At 37.7% G+C, this 22,740-nt stretch overlaps 1 pseudogene; it reads right to left on the bottom strand.

The window, feature by feature from the left end:
- Positions 1–1,379: 1,379 nt before the first annotated feature.
- LOC149214386 (serine/threonine-protein kinase-like protein CCR1 pseudogene) lies at positions 1,380–21,380 on the bottom strand (annotated as a pseudogene).
- Positions 21,381–22,740: the final 1,360 nt, after the last annotated feature.

The following is a 22,740-nucleotide window of genomic DNA, read 5'->3' as shown; positions in this document are numbered from 1 at the left end:
GCCAAACTAGGAGGCTGGAAGGAAAAAACAAAAATAAGAAAATACTAAATCGTTGCTAACATTACATGTAGCAAGAATAAAAGAAGCACTTCTTCCCCATAGACGCCTTACAAAATGATGTGTGATACTATAATTTAAATGTGCAGATTAGCTGGGCTTCGCTTCCTCTCAAACAACCTGAAATTCGAGATTTTGCCTAAAATAAACATTCAAATCCAAAATTTGAAAAATGTTCTATCAGTTTAGTTCAAATACGATAAGAAGACTAAATATGGAATACTCATCCCATAAAAGTATCCAAACTGGAATTCATCAGAAACAAAGCATATTATAAATAGAGACTTTAGGATATAAGTATTTTTAATGAGGCTTTCTGACAAAGTTATCCAAGGGAATTGCTTCCTTGCAATAGTTGCAATCATGAAATTATAATTCCAAAGGGAAATGTAATATGATAAAAGATCATGAGTAACATTTTTTAAATTGTTGTCTAGCCTTTAGTGACTTTGAAGTATAAATCTCAAGATGAAGGTTGGAAATCAGAAAAAGAATATTTTGAATAAAATACTTGGTCTGTGTCCATGAGAGCATGGTTTACCATGTATAAAGCCTCAAATAGGAAATGCAGTCAGCGCTTATATATTAAATGGGCAAGTGGCCTGTAATGCCTTTTGGGAGGAACCTCATTATGGTTAAAGTGGCTTTAAACATGGTCAATTTGGAGACAATTTCAAGCAAATGAATGTGAACAGGGAATCTCCGTTATAGCTTAAACAATGTTTTATAGCATTACTAACGTGTTATTAATAATAATTATAAATACGTTCATACAAGTGAATGTGAACATGCAATCTGTACTATAGCTTAATGAGTATAAATACAATAGATGATACATACTGACAAGCTAGGCATAATGTTTTTCGATTGTGTTTCTCTATGATTACCCATGCAATGATTATAATAAATTAAGACTGAGATTTGTATACCCAACAACATGCTATGCTTAAAACTTGCATCATTTTTAGCATACATAACAAAAGAATCCGATGTTTACTCAAACTCAATGTTACAATACATAGCTTATTGTTCTTGGTATTTAGAACTATTACAAGAACAGTGCAATACCTTTTGATTGTGAAGAAGAATGAATACAAACACTCAAATTGTATAGAACAGGCAAAAAAACAAGGATGCATTCTCTGGTACAATGTCCTAAAGAGTAAAAAGGAAAATGTCAATACCAGCTAGATGAGATGCTATTTGAACTTGAATTTTAGACAAAAACACCCCAGCTGGCTCTGCCCTCGAGGAAAAATAATTTTCAAGCAATAATCTTCAACTTGTCAAGAATGCTCGCAATCGTAGATAGAAAAGCAATACTAAGAGCTAGTTCTGACGAGTTGCTCCAACCATGTAGCCACATCTGACATGGTTGGTATTTCATTTGGGTCTTGCCTCATAGAAAGCTATGCAATATCAGCCATTCTGAGCAAAGGTTACACATTTCGTGGTAAATCCACACTACGGTCTAGGATGACTGCTGCCTTTCCCTGGCTGATCACGGGTGCTGCCCATTCGACAATATTGGGTGGATCAAAATCTGTATCATGTGCTTTTCTCCCACTCATAATCTCTGACAAAACCACACCAAAGCTGTATACATCACTCTTCTCTGTAAAATTCTGAGACTTGTAGTAATCTGGATCAACATAGACAGCATCCCCTTTCTGGATAGGGGAAGGAAGACCACTTTCTCCAGATACAGTTAACCCAAAATCTGCAACCCTGGCTCCCCATTCTCCATCCAAAAGAATATTGGAGGCCTTAATATATTTATGGATGATCGGAGGCGATGCATCTTTGTGAATGTACTCAATGCCTCGTGCTGCTTGCATGGAGATTCTCAACCTCAATGTCCAACTGAGGGGAGATAGATATCCATGCAAATGATTGTGAAGAGTTCCATGAGGCATGAATTCATACACAAGAAGCCTTTCCCCCATCTCCTCACAATAGCCCAACAAATTAACCAAGTTGTCGTGGCGGAGTTTGCATATAATTTCAAGCTCTGTTTCAAAATCTCTATTGTTGCTATGGATTCTTCGAGCTGCATTAGCTCTTTTAACAGCAGCCTGTCTTCCATCTGGAAGAACAGATTTATAGACAAATCCATAGCTTCCTTGACCCAATTCGTTGAACGCTTTGAACCCATTTGTAGCATCTCGAAGCTCTGCAAGACGGAAGGCTTGCATCCGTATTAAGTCATTTACAGTAGGCCAAGAAGTGGTAATTCCAGACGAGGGTGTTTGGACATTAAGATTTGGCTGATTTTCAGTATCTGGTTGCCCTATGCAAAAGGCACATTCACTTTGCCCCCTTTTTCTCCTTATTATCAAACAGAGAACAAAGCCTCCAATGAAAGCTAAAACAAACCCACAGGAAATTGACACCCCTAGAATAGTAACAAGATCCATATGCTGCTCCTTTTGCTTTGCAATACTTATTTGTTGTTGCTCAGTTAAACTAGATGGAGAGACTGTAGAGACATGTCCATGAAACCCATCTCCACAAGCTTCTTGACAAGAACTATTTCGACATAGAGAGCATGCCGTGCAGACACGATCAGCGTTCTCAGAACAAAGATCTTAGAGAAAAAATCCATTTGGGCAATTCTCCACACAAGGGGAACAGATTTGCTCTTCTTTCTGAAGGCACAAACTCATCAAATCAGGCAATCCCATACCGCTAGCATTGAAGAAAAACTCCCCACTATGACAAGGCTCCCTGCTGCACAATCCTGGGCTGAAAAGCTGCAAAGGAGGATTATAACCCGATCCATTTCCCCAACAATCCACGATCAAGTTATCTTCCCTAATGCCACAAGTCACGATATTTGTGGAAGCTATGCCCAGAAACCCGACATCTTTTGGAATTGAAGACTGATTGAAACTTCCCCAGCATTCCACGCAATGATTATCTTGGCGGATACCACAAGAATGTTTTGAGCCTCCTGCGAGGGCTATAAACCAAGTTTTCTCTGGTGGGCTTCCCTGGTCCATGCAATTATCCCCCCAGCATTTGACTTCTGAAGTTGTTTTCACAATTCCGCAGACATGATTTCCTCCAGATACAAGGTTTTGAAATTTGTAGGGGGGAGGGGCAGTGATATTGAACTGTGGAGATGGCGATCCCCAACAGAATGCCATTCCGTCCTGGTCTAATCCACAGGTGAGATCATCGCCTGCAACAATAGATTGCAGGGCGATATTGGGATGCGGCCAGAGTGATCGGTATAAGGATCGTTGTTTTGTTGTATTTTTCATAGACCAACAGTCCATCATACCGGGATATTGATCCAAATTACTACGGATTCCACAAGCATGGTTTTGCCTAGATTCAATATTTGAATAACGCCTGTTTTGGTTACTTGGGGGCACAAGATTAGTACCTGTTTCGTTGTTCATCCAGTAAAATGGTCTGAAAGTGTTAGCCTGCAGTCCACAAAGGAATCCACCTCCACCGGAGAGTGCAGCCAGAGATGGGCTTGAAGTAGCATCGGTAGCTGGTGAAGTGCTGTTTCTCCCCCAGCATGTTATATGCTGCTTCCCACTTGCATCAATGGTACAGAACACGTTGTCGTCTCCGAAGGATGCTGCTATGGGAGACATGGCTCCATTTCCACACATGCCGTCAATGCAAATGAGCAGAAAACAGATCAATACTGGTCCATAGATACTGCTACATGACCACCCACATGACTGAAATTGCCCTGATAGGCCGAGCAATCGCTCAAAAAGAATGGGAAACAATAGTAAAAATATGTTTCCATGCTAAGAGATGCTAAGAGGGCAACTCAAATATTTGGAAAAAGCAGTCACACTTCAAAATCGGCGGTGGAAAGTGTCTCCCCTGATCCAACGGAGCAGGGTAAAAGTGTTTTATATTGATAATGTGTTTTGGCAGTGTTTCAATAGGAAAAAGTTGTAAAAATATCTTCCTTGGTTTCTAATATATATATATATATATATATATATATGTATATGATGATGATGAGAAAAAAAATTCATTGGTCATAAAAGGTTACCATACTAGATTATCTTTAAAGGTAGATCAAATTATTTTTTTGCACACTTCCAAAACATATGGTTTCTATTCCAAGGTAGATCTTGAGCACATTGATGAAGGCAACTTTTTCTTGGATGTATCATCCAAGCATTCTGTATATTTACAAGTTCACTTGTCATTTTCATTGTTTTTTAAAATGTTAAATATTTTCAGGCATGATATACTGAATAGTAAATGGACACTACAAATAGTTTCCACGGTTGATATTATTCTACTTATATTCTCTTTGTAACTGAACAAAATTATTAATTTTGTCTTGAAAATTAGACTTGTAGCACAAAGAAAATGGTTGGGAATTATTTAATGACTATATCAATTCACAACTACTAACAATTGTTTTTGCTTTCTCCTTAAGTTTTGCAACCCAATTTGACTTAAATTTGCTTAACAGTGAAAAACCATTTGTCAATACTTCAGGTTTTACAAAATTTCTATAAACAGCTATATCTACTTGGTAATCTAAAGAATATCAACAAATTCACAATCTCATATATTAGTCAGAAGAGGCCATCGCCAAATTGAATCAAATACCAAGAATGATCTATGTCTGCTAAAACCTATAATCACATTGTTTCCCTAATAGCAACTAAAAGCTTCTATACCTAGTTGTTGAACTTTTGCAACAAATTATAAACCTTCAACAAGAAGTAGTTTTCTAACGAGAATTATTGCCATATCTTCCTTGGTTTTACGAGGAAAAAGAAATAAAATTTCATTTGTAGTAGTTGATTAAAACCTAGACGCAAATGAGGATGCAAATGTGGATGCAAAATTATAATCAAAAGTGGGTGCAAAAGGAGGTGCCAAACTAGGCGCTAATTGTGGCACAAAAATATTAGATGCAATAGTGGGTACAATAATAGATGCAAAAGAGGATGTAAATATGGATGCCAAACAAGATGGAAAAGTGGATGCAACAAAAGTAGATGCAAAATTATATGCTAAACTAGACACAAAACTCGATGTAAAACTTGGCGCAAAAGGGATGCACAAATGGATGAAAAAATGGATGCAAAAAATGATTTAAAAAAGGATGCAAAAAAGGATGCAAAAGTCGATGCAAAAGTTGATGCAAGTGTAGGTGCAAAAAGTGGATGCAAATGAGGATGCAAAAGTATGTCAAACAAAATTAGGTGCCAAACGTGATGCAAAACCTGGAACAAAACCTGGTGTAAAGGATGACACAAAACTTGGCATAAAATTTGGTGCAAAACGTGGTGCAAAACTTGGTGTAAGATTTGGTGCAAAACTTGATGCAAATTTTGTGTCAAGTTTTGCACCATATTTGATAAATGGATGCAAATAGCACCAAAAATGGGCTCTAGATGCAAAAAAAGAAGTAAAAAGGGACGCTAATCGCTGGTTTTGTTGTAGTGGAAACTAGATATATAACTATTTAGCCTTACCAAAGGCATTTGAAAGGTATATTTTCAAAATATCCCCTCTTAAATGAAAAATATTCATACTATGGATCCCCTCCTAATCCACCCCTATTGCCTCATGTATCTATCTCCCCTCCGAAAATGAAAATAGTTGCCCGAAGATCATATTGGAGAGAATAAGCTTAAGCCTATGAGAAATGAATTTTGTAATAGCCTTATAAATGTTGTTGCAAAGGGATATAGGGAAGAACTCATCAAATGTAATAGGAGAGTCCACCTTGGGGATCATTCTAGTAAAGGTATAGTTGAAGGACAAATGGATCCTACCTAAAGCTCTCGACTCCATAGCTACTCTAAGAAGATGAACACTGATGATGTTAGAAAGACCAATGAAGAACTCAACTGATCAACCATCCAAGCCTACACTCTTATCCATATGAAAACTAGATAAAACCACCAAAATTTCTTCTTTGGAAACCACTGCCACAAAATTCTCATTATCAACTACAAATCCAGAACGAGGGAAGGAAAAAGTTGCCCCATTGACTTCAAGAATAGAGGTACCCTTTGGTGACTTGAAAAGGAAACTAAAATTAGAACAATCCAAATTTTCTAAATGTTCAAAAGATGAAACGTAATTTTCTTCTTGATTTTTTTAACTTCCAAATGGTGTTGGGCATTATTCTACCTTTTTTGGAAAAAAATTGAGTTTTCATCCCCTGCCTCAAGCCAGACAGCCCGACTTTGTAGATGTTACGTACCCTCTTGGTCGTCTAGCAATTTTTTTCTTTTGCATTCCAACTCAACAACTCTGGATATTGTTTCCTCCAATTCGAATCCATATGCCTCATCCTGAGAGATGTTTTTGAGAGCCTCCTCAATAGCCCTAATTTGAATTGAATCCTCAGATCTTTTGGAAACTGACTAGGAGATTGTAGTTTGTTTGAAAACTTTAATCTTGACCGTGAACTTTGCAATTGCAGAAGAGGCAACCAAGGGATCAAAAAAATTCCAAGAGGATTTGAACAACTCTATATAGGAATCATCATTGATCCATGTAGAATTGAGCCTCAAAGGGCCTAGAGGTTTCCTTCCATATCCTTAAGCTCCAAATAAATTGGAGAATGATCTAAACCTCCACCCTCACCTATCCATTACTTAATAAGGGGCAGGGAATCCACAATATGTTCAAAAATAAGGAAACAATCTAATCTTTTGGAAATCATGACCAGACCAGTCTTGTTGTTCCTCCAAGTAGGCATGACTTTATTTGGAGCAACATCAGTAATATTATGAGTCCTTATATAGTTAGATAAGAAGTCTAAATTAGGATCAACATGTACTACGAGTTCTCGGACTTTTGCAATCACAATAGAGAAATTTAAGTCACCACCTATAATACAATTACTGGAAGTGAGAAATGAATAATTGGCAAGACCCTCCCAAAAATGATTTTTTTCCTGTTGGGTACCATAGACATTTAGGGCCAAGAGATCTATGTCCAAATTTGAGGAGCAAATGGAATGCCACAGAGTCAAATCCATCCCTAATATTTAAGAAGTTTGATATAAAAAGGATTAGAGCCAGTTGTTAGACCACCAGAGCGACCATTGGCATCCAGAAAAGAGAAATCCCACCCATGAAGCATATTTTTCAAGAAAGCCATAATAAACTCCCCCTCCCCCAAAGTCTCTTGAAGGAGAGGCACCGAAAGATGATTGGTAACAACTAATCTATGTAAAGCCTATTGTTTGAATGGGTTGGATAACCCCCAATAATTCAGGGAGAGTAGGATCATGGAGGCGCCACTATAGGAGTATGCATCACCTAATGACCAGTTTAATAGAATGTTTTTTACCATAAACTCTTTCCAAAATCGCTTTATTTTGTGCTTTGGAAAAAATTATTTTCCTACCCCTGCCCTTGTTTCCAAACACATTCATAGGATTATGACCTAGAGCCATATTAAATATAGAGTCAATGAAGAAGGGATGGTGATATTGAAGATGATATTGTGGGCCTTGATAACCAAATTTTGAGTAATCCCAAATTGAAAAGGACATGGGAGGAGGAGTGTCAATTCTTTCGACAGAAATGATAGGGAAAATACTATGGAAAAAATTTAGAAAAGATGAGCGTGGCGAACCACCATCCCCCCCCCCCCCACCCAAAATGATGTTTACAAGTGAAAATTGACCAAATCATTCAAATCAATCCTAGAAACAAAGGAAATACTAACAATAGAGGTAAGAGAGAGAGTAGAAATAACAATAGCCAGAGTAGGTGCATCTGGTGAAGAAGCAAAAAGTACCAATACCTTATCAAAGCAGTGACTAATTGCCACCAGTTCAGCATCCCGCAAAGCTATAACATAGAGTGGCACATACAGGTGCAAGGAGGCAACTGGGGGAACTTGTATTATCATAGGCACCTCTAGTGGAGATGTAGAAGTGATAGCCTCCTCCCTAAGAGACTGGACTGAAGACCTATCTTCTAGTGAACCCTGATTATCCAAGCCCTTCCTTCTATGAAACGCGAGCTTATAATTTACTATGTTATGACAATGGACATGAAAACTCTTGTAGTAGAAGGGGATCCCCTCATAATATAGGATTTGATCCAAATAGGATCCATTATGGGTCAATAGAACCTCACTCCAAAGGCCTTCTCAAATCTCCAGGCTCACAAGAACCTCTTCCACTTTCATCTCCTCAACTTTAGTAAAGGTCATATCCACCTTTATATAGTCCCCAAGATGGATAATTATTGCCAAATGAGCTTATTCCAACCAAAAACGAACTTTTAGGCCCAATAGCCTAACATAAATGGGATATTCATCCATATTTCCCGTAGTAAGGTCGAAAAAAGGAGACCAGTTACTGAGAATAAGAGGGAAAGAGCCAACGCACCAATGATTATCCATTACCCACTTTACCTCTTCTTAGGAGGAGAAGAAAATTATTAACTAGTCGCACACAAGAACCTTAATGGAAGGAAGATCTCATAGTTATGACCTAATTCATTATGAACCCAATAATTTAGAGTCTTGCCACTATAACATCTCCCTCTAGCATACTCCACGAATTCTAGTTCACTCATCTTGACTACCTAGTGTATCTCAATATCAGTGCTCAAGACCATTGATAGTTGAAAATTATTTTAATTGATAGAAGAAATTCTCCTCTTGACAAATCATAGAGGATTTTTTCTCTTGACAAATCCGAGAGGATTTTTCCTCTTGAAAAATCAAATGTTGAAATCCCAGAGGACTGAGGATCCCAAGGAACCCATGATTGAAAACCATCCAAAATATTATAGAGATTTGAAGCACGACCACCAGGGTGTAGAACCCTCAAAAGAGAAACATTTTGTAGGGAACCCACATAACCGACCTCAATTAAAGGAGAAAATGTGAAAGGATGCGAAACCACAAACCCAACCGAAAAAGTAGTGAAACACCCATGAAAAGGCATTAGAGAAGGAATCCTGTATGTGTTCCAACAAGAGACCAAGGAATCGAAAAGCATAGGGACTGAGAAAATAAAATATGAAGCCCCCAAAATAACTTTGGTAGAAACCCCACCATAAGCAGGATTCACAAAATCAAACAAAGCGAAGAAGATGGAAAATGGATACAATACATAACTAAAACAAGAAAACCATCACAATTTGAAATCCTCATGCCCTCGTGAGAATATTTTCTAGCATCCGAGAGCACTAGATCAGCTAGGTCAAAACTCGGGCCAAAAGGGTGCTTATGAAAAATTTCCACACAAATTCAACAATTGGAAGAAGTGACTCATAAATTTCCATGTCCAGACGCCCTCACATTGAACCCACACTAAAGCCTAAACTAGTAGTATACTTGATAAGAATGCACTCCCCATCCAAAGGATCATCCAATTAGTCCACGATAATATCCTCCATAAGCAGGATCATAGGAGAGAAAATGCTAGAAAGAGAAGAAAGGAAAATTTGGGAGAGACAAACCCTATGATTTTTAGAAATGTCAGGACCATGGAAAAAACCATTAGAGAGAAGACATATCAACTAGAGTAAACCCCTGCCTTGGGATAACCCTTTGAGATAAGCAAGGATAATCATGCAATTGCATTCAAGTCCCTCTGATTTTCCATGGAAGGAAATTCAAAACCTCCAGGAAACATAGAGCTTCAAACTCTAGTAACCCTCCCCTTTTCTCCCATGTTCATCCTTCCAGGAAAGAGATCTATGAATTTTAAAAATATGTTAATTTGTTAATTTTATTCTCACTTTTTTTATGAATATATGAATGTTAAAAATATGCAAATATGTAATACAAGCATAAAACTATCTCAATTGCTTTTATTTTGATAGTTTATTTATATATAAATATGAGGAGGAAAAATAAGAATTTGAAAATGGACTTAGAATAACAACTTTATTTTCAGATTTAAAACACTAAAGGTGATACATTATGAGTTCATGATTGTATATGAGTGAGAGGCTAACATTCCCTATCTCAATCATAATTATGGGTAATACTGTGAACAATGCAGCATAAAATAGTAACATCTCAAAGTCTTCATCCTAAAAATTCCAAAATGAGACTCGATGAAGAACTGCTTGGAAAATGCCAAGTCTATGTATTGAACACCAATTTGATGAGAGTGAATCAACTTTAAGTTTGACACATCCCTAAAAATTCTCAACAAATCCATCAAATGCCAAGCTACATTGTAAAATGATCTGTTTTTCCTGTTATCATTGGGCTAGAAAGAATTGTGTTATTTCAACCTTTAACCTGGTGTAACTATTTCTGACCACTTGAACTGGAAGTTACTCTTTCCAATCTAAGAGGGCTCTTTGAAATGTTTATCAAATCTTCTTGAAACAATTGAAACAATCAGATGACTAACTCTAATCTTTCTTTGTGATTTTGTAGGTGAAGAAAAATATGATGACTACTACCATTGGCCATGGAGTCAAATTATAGAATGGAAAACAACAAAGTTTAGTGGAAGTTGAGGCATCTATAGCTTTTAAAATGACACAAAAGAACATATACAGTCTTACATAGTTAATGAAGGAAATTGGAGCAGTTTGACAGGATTTCCAAGTAATTAAGATATTATGTAAAACTTGAAACAACATGATAAAAACCCATAAAATCCATGACATGAATCTCAGGTACATAAATATAGTAGCTGCAAATTTTCTATTAAAGGGTAAAAATATTACAAAATGTTATTTCTTCACATTCTTCATCGACCTCTATTAAAATCGAAAACCTACTTATTTATAGAGAAAATATCTCTTTACATATCTTTCCACATGGGCCAAATTTGACCCACTATTTTAGAGACCTATTCCTACTTTTCTTCTAACTAACACAGTGCTCATAGGGATTTTCTATTTTACAATAGTTGGAATTCGCAAAGGTAAAATCGGTGGATTAAGAAAACACCTTGCTACCACATCACATAACCTTTTGGATTCAGAAACTTGGCTCTAGCATTCCCCAATACTGCCTCGAGTGAGACTGCAGTTTGTGCTAAGCAGACTATTGCCGAAAAGGCTGATAGTGTAGGGTTTTGTTGGTTAGCACAACTAACATTGATCTTGGGTCCAAGCCCATTTAAGCGAACAAGGTAAAATTCTAGCATTGGTAGGAATAATGATGGGGGGCTGGGATTGAAATGGAGGTGAAAAATGTGACGGAGCACCACCAATGGAGTACGTTGAAGCTTCTATCTCTTTACACTATGCAATGGATTCACAACATCTATTTAGGTTATTCAGTTCGATGTTTTTGGTGTCACCAATTCCATAGGTTGTTTTTGAAGCAATATTTATAGTTGTGTTAGTTTACTAATGTAAGAGAGGACCAGCAACCGAATTTGTTGGTTCTTTCCACTGCGTAGAGATTAAACAACCCATGTTTGGATCATTGAGTTCAAAGTTATTATCGTCATTTGTTTCTGTCTGGGATGAAGTTCAATTTACAGACGCATTTGTAGGAATAACGATGGGGAATTGGGAGCAACATTGAAATGGGGATGACAAATGAGAGGGAGCCACAATAACAAAATATGATGAAGTTTCTATGTCTTTACACAACACAGTGGATTCACAACTTCTGTTCAGGTTATTGAGTTCGACGTTCTTAGTGTCTATAATTACATACACTATTTTTGAAGTGATTTGTCAAGCAGAATTAATATCACTTATTTTATTAAAGTTATTAATATGAGCAGTGTTAGTTAATCTGAGTTGAATTTAGTTCAGTAGTATGATTATTAAAGACTAGATTCATATTATTATTACTGGATAACACATGTTGGTTGATAATGGACACTAAGAAATATTTTTGACCAAGAATAATTTTGGAGTGAGCTGGAGAAATATAGTTAGATTCTGAATCAATGACAGGAGTATCAAAAGTGGTCGTTGAAGATAGGGGAAACCCTTAGCTTTTGAGAAATAGATTAGTGAATTTCTGAATTTGTTTTTTGCAGGACAAATCCTCAATTCTGAGAGCTTTTAGAGCTGATGTCGCATCTATTTTCTGCCATAAACCTGGATCGATTTGGTTGGCTCAAGATAAGTGAATATGAAATCATTTTTTAGATAATGAATCTAGTTCAAATCTGTTTTTTTTAATTTCAGTGAAAAGAAGACCCAAGCTTGCTTTAGTGAAAATATTTTAATTTTTATAATTATTCAGAGAGTGGCTAGTTTTGTCGAAAGTAGGAATGGTGCAGGAATCCCCGCAACACTTGAGGAAGGTGAGATCAATTTTCTTTTCCATTATGAGAAATCTAATTCGTTCCAAAGAGATAATTTCTTTCGTTGTCCCTTCTGTATAGGTTAATGATTTCATATTTAAGATTTTTGAGCATGTTCATTAGTTGTAATTGATTTTCCAGATCCATCCCATTCAAATTAATTTTTAAATCAACGTTTCAAACCTACTACTGAGGTTCATCATCAGGAAATGAAAGTATGTGGAAAAATAATTTGACCATGGTATGATAAATAGGAATGTATTTTAAGATTAAATGAGAAAAATTGGTGGACAGTGAAATAGATTAAGAAAGGTTTTATTAAGAATATTATGAAAATAAATAATATGTTAAAATTTATAAAATGTGAATAATAGAACAAACTGGATTTGCATTATCTAATAAATATGCTTTTATATTCAATTTATTAATTGAAGAAATTATTAATATTCATGAATAGACCATGTATATAATAATATAAATAAAATATTTATGAGGCAATGGTAATAATTTTGAGAGAAATGAAAAGTGAAATTAATAAAATGATGAGATATATACAAAATTAATAGATATCTTTAATATTTGATTAAAAATTAAAAATCAGATTTTTTGGCTCATGAATGAATTTGAAAAATAATAAGATTAATTAATATATTAAACTATAAATAAGAGGGATTGGAGTTAAAAAGAGCAGGTAGAAATAATTACAAATTATGATTAAAATAAAGAAATTAGGGTGTTAAATAATTTTTCATTTAGAAGTGAAAGTAGGGACTCATTTTTTCCTTATGCTCCATCCCTCATCCCTCTTTAGGTTTTTAGGATGTTTATTGATTTCGGTGGCTTCTCTAAATTTTCTAGGGAAATAGTGGTCAATTTTGGCAAGGATGCAGGTTTCTTAAATGCATATGTAATGTTTAGTGTGATTGGAATGTTCGGCAAGAGTAGAGTTTTTTAATCTATTATGTTTAATGTCTGCAAGGATGTGAGTTTTGATTGATCGACCACTCTCCCCAATATATGGAATTCCACAAGAACAAGGAATTAGGTAAACTGCGTTTTTGCATTTGGGGTCAATGAGAACTTTGATAGTATTGAGGTGACTGCGGATCGTATTTATAGGTTTGAAGGTGGTCATGATTCTATGTTTTCATAGAACATGAGTGATTTTATCAGTGGTCCCAAGAATATGTGGAAGATTTAATTTTCCATTGAAGTCATCGAAATTATTATTTTTATTTTTAGGACAAGTATTTTTGTTAGCTTTATTCAGGGCTTTGATGATTTGATGTATTTTATACCCATTTTTTAAAAATGCATTCATTAGGTGGGATTTTTCTTTATCTAGGTGACTTTTATCAGAGATTCTAATATCTCTTGTTGCAATAGCATTTAGAATCCCTAATTTTCTATTTGGATGGTGGTGAGAAGTAGCATGGAGATATTCCTCTGTATGGGTGTTTCTCCTATAGACTTGGTGAGATATGGAGCCATCGAAACTTTGGGTGATAAGGATGTCAAGGAAATAAATGTTTTCATTTACTTATACTTCCATGGCGAATTTCATGGATGAGAAAAGACTATTACGATGTTTTTCAAACATTTCTAAAACTTCTCGAGCATGTGACCAGATGATGAAAGTCTTATCCACAAATCATTTCCATAATTTGGGGTTTAAGGGAGCACTTTCAAGGGATTTGGTTTCAAAATCTTCCATGAATAGGTTGGCTATGATGGAGGAAGGAGGGGAGCCCATAACTACTCCACAAGTTTGTTCATATATTTCATCCATGAAACTAAAGAAGGTAGATTTGAGACATATTTCAACAAGTTTTGAAGTGCTAAGGTCAGTGATTTTTGGACAGCCTTCATGGCTTCATCAATAGGAATATTATTATATAGAGTAGTGACGTCAAAGCTAACTAAAATATATTTTTTATCGATTTTGATGTCATTGATTTCATTGATAAAGTGGGTAGAGTCTTTGACAAATGATTGAGTGCTAGCAACCAAGGGTTTTAGCAAGGAATTTGGCGAGATGGTATCTGGGACCTCCCATATTGTTAACAATAGCTCTAATAGGAATACCATCTTTATTAATATTAGGAGCACTTTCGATTTTAGGAGTCTACGAACAACTTTCAATGAGGATCTTATTATCTTGAACGTTTCTTCCTTTGATTAAGTTGGAGACTTCTCTTGTGATGCTCTTTAAAGGATTTTTAGTTAACTTTTTGTAGCACCCACTATTGTTAAGATGATCAATCACTTTATCATTTTATTCTTTTTTATTCTTGCCTCCCTTGTCCACTTTTAATATAACAATATTAGGGTTAGATTTCAATGATTTTAAAGCTAAGAATTCATCTTTTGTAATATTTCTTACGGGGGGTCTAGATTTTTGAAGAATGAGGGAGAAGTCTTGTCTAATTTTCTCTTTGATGTTGTCAGATATGACTTTAATCCCATATTCTATGTGGTATAAAATATCTTCTATGGGAATATTTTTAGAAGTCATGGAATAATTTAGTCCTTTATTTAAAAAGATCAATAATTGGTTTTGTTAAATTTAAATTAGACAAATTAATAATCAAATTGGATGATGGATTAGGAATAGGGAGACATGAAGGTTTAGAATCCAAAGAAAAATTTTGTGTAAGTTTGGGAGAGAGATTACAATTACAAAATGCAATATTTGATTCATTGATAGGAAGGGGCTAGTTAAGTGATTCAAAGATAATTGAGGAGATATAGAGAAGTGTCCATATCTGCAATGGAAGTGAGCATATTGTGGGATTGAACGATGGGAGACAACATAACAAAATTTGAATTTCGATTTATAGCTGTGTTGGTGGGAAAATCGGAGGGAGGATGGTAGTTATAAAAAAGTGGAGTTGAGCAATGTGAGAGAGGACCAACAACCCAATTTGTTTGTACTTTTCGATGCTTAGGAATGAAGTTATTATCATCAAATTAAATGGGATAGATCTAGAAAATTAATTACAACCATATACATTTGTCATAGTGATATACAGTGTTGTAGTTCAATAGTTGGGTCTGCCACAAATATTTGGTGGCACCAACGAGATCTAGTTCATGCCAAAGAGAGAAAAATGTGAGACCTACAACCTACTATGTTTGATCTAGAAAAAGATAAAAAAATACGGGAACTGCAACCTTCTATATCCAATCTAGCAAGGGGCTGAACTGTATTAAGAGTATGTGTTCATGACAACCCATATTTAATTTCATTTTCCTTATTTTGTTCCGTTCTTGCCAGTCTTATAACAGTGGCTACTTTGGCCTCTAACATAGTCAACTTCTTGTTTTGACATGGCTAGTCTTCATACAAGAGAATATAAATAAAACATTGAGTGCAACAATTGCAACCTTCTTTCGGATGAGGTGAAAAACAATTCCCTTTATATATTAATTTTTTGAACAAATATTATTGGACCCTATGTAAAGTCTCTCAAGAAAGGGTTAAATTTAATAGCAATGTTTTTTTATATCATCTTTTCATTTTTATTATGTTTTAAGTATTTTTTGAAAGCCATAAAACAATGACCATTCCTTCTTAATGTTTGTTAAGTTATAATTTACGACCAAGGATAAACATCTAGCATCATGCTATTACCATTCTTATGAAGAAAGTGGGAGACCATTTATGATTCTCTCGGGATGGTTGTGCGCAATTAAAAATGAGTAATATGGTTAATGAGGTTATTTAACTTGTTCTCAGCTATCATCACTAGCTGGAAATGGCACAGATTTATGGGATGCTAGGAAACATTGATACAATCACTGGAGATGGACAAACATATACTGGGTTTATATTATTTTATGTTAATTTATTGAAACAAATTAGAGTGGTTGGCAGTTTCAGCTGTAAAGTTGATGGTTAACTGAATGCAAATGTTTTCAGCTTGGTGGTTTTTTCATGTGCAGCCTCAGATACTGATCCATTTATTACAAATATTGGAGAAGCCATCAACCATCCCACATAGTTTATCTGACCACGATTCGACACCGTTTTTTCGACAGTCAGTTTCTGTTATGCGACACTCGATTCACGTTAGGTTCAAACCTGTCACGCCCCCAAGCCTACGGTGGTCTTTCAACCGTGCCGGCGAGGTGCGGCACCACCGTGCACTTTCTTTTCACCAATACTCGTACACATGGACTACGCCTAATTCACTTGTCCTTACTTAGTTTGTGTTTTGCAACCAAGTAAAATGCATTTATCCTTTATACTTAATGAAGCCCATACTCATTCATTATCCAAATGCAATTAAACCGAGAATAATAACAATTACACACAAGTATAAAGGGAGAGGCAACTCCCGAACAAGTCTGCCCAACAATAATATATTATAACAGTTCTTCAATAATACATCATCAAGTGTGCTTGACAGACTTCAAGCCAACACTTAGAATAATTTACAATCAAGGCAAGACAGCCTTTACAACATATGTGCCAACCTCATACGGTAGGAGGGTGCTCACCCAAGACACCAAGAACTCCTCCTTTCGGTTCTGCACATAAATCCACCTTAAAACCGCAATCTGTCAACCTACGACTGCTCCCGGTAAATATGCGCACTTCCTCCTTGATCCCATGAGTTATGCGCACAAACCTGCGCCCTTTTACCCCTGCTCGATGTGTAGAAGAGATAGCGAGTTCGATGGATGAACTTCGATGCTCCAAATGAGCTCTGCGTTCATGTATATATACGCTAGCTTGCTCATATGTGAAGGGGTGTCCAGCCTTAAGGCCGACCCCATAAACTGTGTTATAACGCCCACACTTTAACCAAAGTGTAAGTCGGCTTGCCCATATGCAAGTCTCTCCAAATCGTGGTATAAAGCCTTTCGCTCCACTTCATTATTTTGCACTAAGTGTTATATCGTCGCACTTAGCTCCAAACGCCGCATATTATCGTCGCATGAGGTTCGGATGACCGTCGCATAACCGCGCCCGCCCGTCGCATCGTCCGCCCGCTCGTCGTGCACGGAGCGCCCGCTCGTTGTGCAAGGGCGCCCGCCCGTCGCGTGCCTGCCCGAATCGCAAAGGCCTTACATCCTCCTCCACCTGAAATCGTTGTCGTCCTCGACAACATACCATCCCAGTAGCTCTCCACCAAGATCATCATCAACCATGATGTCAACTCCTCCACATAAGGCAAAGGTCCCTGCAACATATGTAGAATCTCATCTCCATCATGCTCCACCTTAGCAACCAACTGTCACCAAGATACTCCATACTAATGTATGTTATATATCAGATGTCCATGACCACCTTGTCACAATCTCCCCATGCTGCTCTCCACCATGGAAGGTTGATCCCTCCAACTCAAGCTACATGTCTACCGCAACAATGTGTCAAACTCCATCATATCACCATCACCATGTGCAAAACTGCCCATGCCATGCCAACAAGTGCTAACACACCTCAATCATGTGTCAACATCTCATCTCAACAATATATCAGTAGTCTCCTTGATCCATATGTCTTCATCATGTGAACCTCTGTCATGATACTCCAACATAATGCCAACACATCTCTGTACACTTCGCGACCCCATGTCTGAACTAGTTGGGTAGCTAATCCAACCATCACGCTCAATCCATGAGAGTGAACATCCTCATGTCCTCATCAACTGTTCCTCAAACATCTGCCACATCCTTGACTCATCAAGAATCTACAATCCACACTCCATGCTCAGGTCCATGGAAACTCCATGTATCTGCAACATGTCATGATGCTTGATGCCAAGCCATCCCTGCACCATCAATCATACCTGCTCAACCATGTTTAAGGACTCACTGCCATGAGCAGCTAACAATGAGCCCCATCTTCTATGTCATCTAAGAAGATGTAGAGGGAGTAGAGCTTGAAGGCTCTCCCTCACTAATCAACTCAATCCATCTATCAGGATCCTCAACCTCCATCCTTTGTAGATATGCCTCCCGGTCTTCCTTCTGGACATCCGGCCTCACATACACCTCATCAACCTCATCATCGTCCTCCACCAACTCTAGCCTTCTTGACAAATCCAAGATGCTATCTGAAAGTGATCTAATGACCAATGATTGCTCCACAAGCTTTGCCTCAACAGTGGACAACCGCTTGTTCACCTTCTCCATATCTTCCATTTGCATTCCTCCTAATTTATGATCAGGTTTTGTCATACCAATGGTTGGAACACCAATGGGTACATCTTCCCTTCCATCATAAATGTAGAGTTTCCTCAAATGTGGTACAACCATAGCCTCAAATTGTTTCATGAATTCCATTCCCAATACAGCTTCATAGTCATCAATCCGCACTATAGTGAAGTCCACCTTCCCGGTCCATTCACCAAGTGTAGTGTCCACCTTCTCAGCTATACCAAGAATCCCCATAGGAGGAGAATTCACTGTCTTCATTTGTGCCTTCACTGGTACAAATTTCAGTCGAATTCTTCTCGCAGTATCTTCACTCATGAAGTTGTGAGAAGCCCCACTATCCACCATAGTGAGTACATCAGCACCTGCAACCTTCATCTGAACATACTCCAATCTGTTCCTTTCAGGATCTCTCCTAGAGACCACTTCCGTAGTAGCAGAAGCACCAAGTATCTGCATCATCCCCACAGAAGCACCTTCATTGTTTCCATCAGATTGTGCAATAGCAGCCACCTTTGGTTTAGAAGGACAATTCTTCACCGTATGTGGACCAGCACAAATCCAACACTTCAAAGGTTTCTTTGCCTTCGAGCTATCATCTGATTTCAAAGCATCTTCCTTCTTCTTTTCTTTCGGTTTCTCAAAATTCTTCTTCTTATCATCAGAAGTTTCATCATAATGTTCCACCAACCTGTCAACAGCAGCAAAAGCTTCTTCAAGTGTCCTAATCTTCTGCCTCTTCACTTCATTGCGTGCCCAAGGCTTCAACCCAATAATGAAGTTAAACACCTTGTCCCTCTTTGCCATGTCAGGAAGTTCCAGAGCTGCACTTGCAAACTCCCGTTGATATGCTTGTAGGCTTTCGGTTTGTTTTATGTACTTAATCTTCGTCCTTGCTTCCCATGTTTCATCCTGAGGACTGAAATGAGTCTGCAAAGCCTTCTTCATGTCATCCCACGAAGTAATGTCATTAGCACTACCATTGGCAATATGATCTAACCTCCTTCGCCACCACATCTTAGCATCCTTTGTTAAGAACTGAGCAGCTACCTTGACCTTTGTCTCATCATCAGATAGACCCAATCGTTCCAAGTATTGCTCCATGTCCCATAGAAAGTTGCCAAGAGTCTTCGCATTCCTTGTGCCATCACAAGATTCTGGTTCCTTGACTTTCATATGAGGTACTCCTCCACCTGAGTTGTGCCTCACTGCCTTCTTCAACACCGCTATCTCATCATTGGCTGTGTCAAGAGTTTTTCTCAAGTTCACGATCTCTGCAAGACCTTGATCCCTTGATTCTTAAACCTCCTTGACCCTTACTTCAAGTTGTGTACACATAAGATCAATGTACTCATACTGTGCTCGGAGTTCATCATGTTGTACCTGGAGTTCTTCAAGCTCTTCCTTGGTCTTCAAGTTGGTCTCTTGCTCTTTAGAAAGAAAGTTCATCTTCTTGTCCCAAGAAGTCTCCAAAGCCTCCATCTTTTCAATCACCTTTTCAATGAACCCAAGAGTAGTATCCTTCATCGTATGACTAGACCCAGCCTGAGATTCAGTTGCCATCTCTAACAACTTCTTGCTCTTTTGCAATCTAGTTTCGACCATTCAATAGCTTCACCAAGTTACCTGCAAATAGAACTAACCCTTGTTCCACTTCGTGTGAAACGGTTTCCTTCACCTGCAGTATCTGTCACGAGCAACCGTGCTCAACAGCTCTAGACCGAGCTCTGATACCAACTTCACTTCGGTGAAGTTGTGTAGCAGCTTCAATCTTCAATACCCGGATCAGCTGCTCTGATATCAACTGTCACGCCCCCAAGCCTACGGTGGTCTTTCAACCATGCCGGCGAGGTGCGGCACCACCGTGCACTTTCTTTTCACCAATACTCGTACACATGGACTACGCCTAATTCACTTGTCCTTACTTAGTTTGTGTTTCGCAACCAAGTAAAATGCATTTATCCTTTATACTTAATGAAGCCCATACTCATTCATTATCCAAATGCAATTAAACCGAGAACAATAACAATTGCACACAAGTATAAAGGGAGGGGCAACTCCCGAACAAGTCTACCCAACAATAATATATTATAACAGTTCTTCAATAATACATCATCAAGTGTGCTTGACAGGCTTCAAGCCAACACTTAGAATAATTTACAATCAAGGAAAGACAGCCTTTACAACATATGTGCCAACCTCATACGGTAGGAGGGCGCTCACCCGAGACACCAAGAACTCCTCCTTTCGGTTCTGCACATAAATCCACCTTAAAACCGCACTCTGTCAACCTACGACTGCTCCCGGTAAATATGCGCACTTCCTCCTTGAGCGCATGAGTTATGTGCACAAATCTGCGTCCTTTTACCCCTGCTCGATGTGTAGAAGAGATAGCGAGTTCGATGGATGAACTTAGATGCTCCAAATGAGCTCTGCGTTCATGTATATATATGCTAGCTTGCTCATATGTGAAGGGGTGTCCAGCCTTAAGGCCGACCCCATAAACTGTGTTATAACGCCCACACTTTAACCAAAGTGTAAGTCGGCCTGCCCATATGAAAGTCTCTCCAAATCATGGTATAAAGCCTTTCGGTCCACTTCATTATTTCACACTAAGTGTTATATCGTCGCACTTAGCTCCAAACTTCGCATATTATCTTCGCATGAGGTTCGGATGACCGTCGCATAACCGTGCCCGCCCGTCGCATTGTCCGCCCGCTCGTCGTGCACGGAGCGCCCGCTCGTCGTGAAAGGGCGCCCGCCCGTCGCGTGCCTGCCCGAATCACGAAGGCCTTACAAAACCCCTTGGAACTGCGAGATCTATTTTTGTTGAACACCTTGATATATCATCCATCATGTTTAATAAAGCAAGAGGGCTTCAATACTCTGCAACAATTATATCTTCTTTAAGCAAAGCAAGAGGAGGTTTCAGAACACCCATTATTTAATAATATAGGAGGGTTTCAATAACTCCTGCAATGATGGTGGGGGAGGTTTCAAAATGCCCAGTCTAACAAACTAGCAAGGTTTTATATTATCAGACATTCAGCAATGGGCCATGAAATCTCTCATAAATTTTTCATTCCACGTTTCTCTTCATCTCATATATGCCAAAATTTCGCAATCTCTATGTAAGGTTGGGTAAAATTTGAAGTGAAAAATAGATAGACATGTGCCGCTCTCTCTCATGAAATTCACTTTTCAATTTTAAGATAGCTTGTCACTTTCCATGGTCAGCTTAGTCATTTGGCATTTGATTGCAAAGAAAAATCCAGGAGAACTGGATGAGGAGGGCAATGAACAGATTTTTATTCCTAAAAAACCTAACAGTTTCTCAACATTTGGACCTTGCAAGAGTACTTGGAGTATGACATGAAGATACCAAACACTCCATTGAGGTTGACTTTGAACGAATCGTGGATGATTTTGTCTTTATGTTCTTTTTTTGTGGGGAATGATTTCCTTCTGCACATGCCTACATTGAAAATTCGTGAGGGTGCAATCAACTTGCCGATGGTTGTATACAAAAAAGAGTTTTGGCGCAATGGGTTGTTATATGGAAGATGGAGGTGACGTATATTTTACAAGGGTTGAGCAATTTATTCAGTCTGTAGCATTTTATGAGGATAAAAATTTTTAAAACTGAATTCATTTGATACTGACACAGGAAAATGCAGATGCATATAAAGTTAAATTGAATAACTTAAATATTTCAGATCCTAATCCTACACTGGTTGAGAAGGCAATGGAAAATGTGGATTCACTAGGTGACAAGGCACAACATATCAAGACTTGAAATGAAAAATGTAAAAACTTTAGATTCCTATCAGCCATAGGTTCACATGGTTCCTATCAGCCATAGGTTCACATGGTTAACTTATGAGAACCTGGATGGAAAGAGAGATATTAGGCTAAAACCTTTGTAGCACAAACACTAGAGGCCACTGAAGATGTCAAAAGAGATGTTGTAGTAATGACTAAGCTTCATGAAAGGCCTAAGACAAAGGGCAGAAGGTTTTCAATTGGTCTTGAAGTATACAAAAAGTCTTTGATGGGTTATGTGCTGATGGGTATGGTTTTATCTATACCATTTTGTTCCATTTTCACACCTTTCAAACTATTTGATCAACTAATGGTTATTTTTATTTTGGTCTTATAGATGGTTTTTAGTCTCAATGGACATTAAAATATCATTTATTTATTCATTCATTAGAATGATTCTCAGCGGGTTCATGTATCAATCACTTCACTAGGCACATATAACTATATATCTTAACCACAAAGGTTTAATGGTGGCCTCA

Source organism: Pinus tabuliformis, chromosome 1_1 (genome assembly GCF_031772625.1).
Source record: "Pinus tabuliformis cultivar Carrire ecotype Pingquan chromosome 1_1, CPIR1, whole genome shotgun sequence".
NCBI lineage: Eukaryota > Viridiplantae > Streptophyta > Pinopsida > Pinales > Pinaceae > Pinus > Pinus tabuliformis.
Note: the sequence above shows the minus strand (reverse complement) of the source record. Positions and strands in the feature narration are given on the sequence as shown.